At 40.2% G+C, this 1,691-nt stretch overlaps 1 protein-coding gene across 6 annotated transcripts in view; it reads left to right on the top strand.

Annotated features, from left to right (window-relative positions):
• Positions 1-1,691, top strand: part of Znf148 (zinc finger protein 148) — a 122,983-nt gene that overhangs the window by 42,376 nt on the left and 78,916 nt on the right. The gene's annotated exons all lie outside the window — the stretch shown is intronic.

Raw genomic sequence — 1,691 nt, forward strand, 5'->3', positions numbered from 1 at the left:
CACAAGAGACAGCTATATCAGGGTGACAAGGTTTCTCTTTGTCACACTGGCTGTCCTAGAACTTGCTCTGTAGACCAGGCTGGCCTCCATACTACCATCCCCAACTCCCCACCCCACCTCCTTTGTTTCTCTTCAGAAAAAGGTAGGGTTCCCAGGCATATGAACCAAACATGGCATATCAAGTTGTAAGACTAGGTACCTCTCCTTGTATTAAGGAGAGGACTCCCACTATTAGGAGTCCCACAAGGAGACCAAGCCACATAACCATAGTATATATATGCAGAGGGCCTAGGTCAGACCATGTAGGCTCCCTGACTATTGGTTCAGTCTGTGAGCACCTGTGAGCCTAGGTTAGTAGATTCTGTGGGTTTCTTTGGTGTCCTTGGCCCCTTTTATTTCTACAGTCTCCTCCCACTCCCTTCCACAGAATCCCCTCAGTTGCCTAATGTTTGGCTGTGGTTCTCTGTGTCTGTTTCCATTCGTTGCTGGATGAAGCTTCCCTGATGGCGATTATGCTAGGCACATTAGCGATCAGTTCCTTGACTTTTTTTTTTTTCTTTAATAATTGCTGGTCCTGTTTGGTTCTATCCTGGGTCTCTGGGTTATCCAGCCTCTGGTTCTTATCTCTCTAGGTAGTATCTGGTGGTTTCCCTCAAGGTGGACCAGGCATTGCTTAGCCACTCCATAATTTCTATGCCACCTTTACCCCAAGATATCTTATAGACAGTGCAGATTGTAGGTCAGAGGTTTTGTGGTTGTGTTGTACATGTATTCTTATGTCAGTTATATAGATTATAAAGTTGAATTATAAATTTTTAGATTTGTTTTGAGAATTCTTTTAGAACGTGAAGATTGAAACGTTGCTAGTTTTGATGACCATATTTTAGGGATTTCTTTATTGGCCATATCTTTTGGCAAATGTGGAGCGTGCTACTCATAACCCCCTTTACTTAGGTTTCATTGTAAGCAGTGGAGAGTGTCACAGTGTTAAATAAAGCAAACAGGAAAATCTCTCCCATTCTTTGTTAATGGTATATATTCTCCCAGACATCTCTGAATACACAAGGGCCTAATTACTTTTCTGAGACGAGGACTCTGCATACTTTGTCTTGGTTTCATACTCCATTGTAGTGTGAGCTGGCCTTGAACTTTTGTTATAGTCCTCTGCAAGCTGGCTGCAAGCATGTGCCACCACAGATTTTATATAGATTGTATTTTAGAATAGCGTCTTTTTATTGTCAAATTATTTGTCAAATTGTCAAAAATATTGTCAATGTTAAAATGTTAACCTTTAAAAAATTGCATTATGATTGGTGGTTCGGATGAGTGTGCACCTCTCCAGGGCATGCCCAGCATCAGCATCAGCATCAGCGGTTACTTGAGTGAGCGAGCGCCTGGTTGCTCCTTGACAGCATGACATTGCTTCATGTCAGGTCTTTTTGTTTGTTTTGGGGGGGTCCTTTTATAATTTTTTTGTATATTTACATATTAGGGATAGGATCCTTGTTGTTATGTTAGGAAAATTACTTGTACTTAATTACTTTTACTTAACATTTGCTTTTTTTCTGATTGTGGTTTTATTTCAGTTCTACAGAAGTTAATTTTTTCTAAATTGTTAGATATTTCTTATCCTTTTTTTGTTTGTTTTTTGTTTTTTTGTGAGACAGGGTTTCTCTGTGTAGCCCTGGCTG

This window comes from Mus caroli, chromosome 16 (genome assembly GCF_900094665.2).
Source record: "Mus caroli chromosome 16, CAROLI_EIJ_v1.1, whole genome shotgun sequence".
In the NCBI taxonomy this organism is placed as follows: domain Eukaryota; kingdom Metazoa; phylum Chordata; class Mammalia; order Rodentia; family Muridae; genus Mus; species Mus caroli.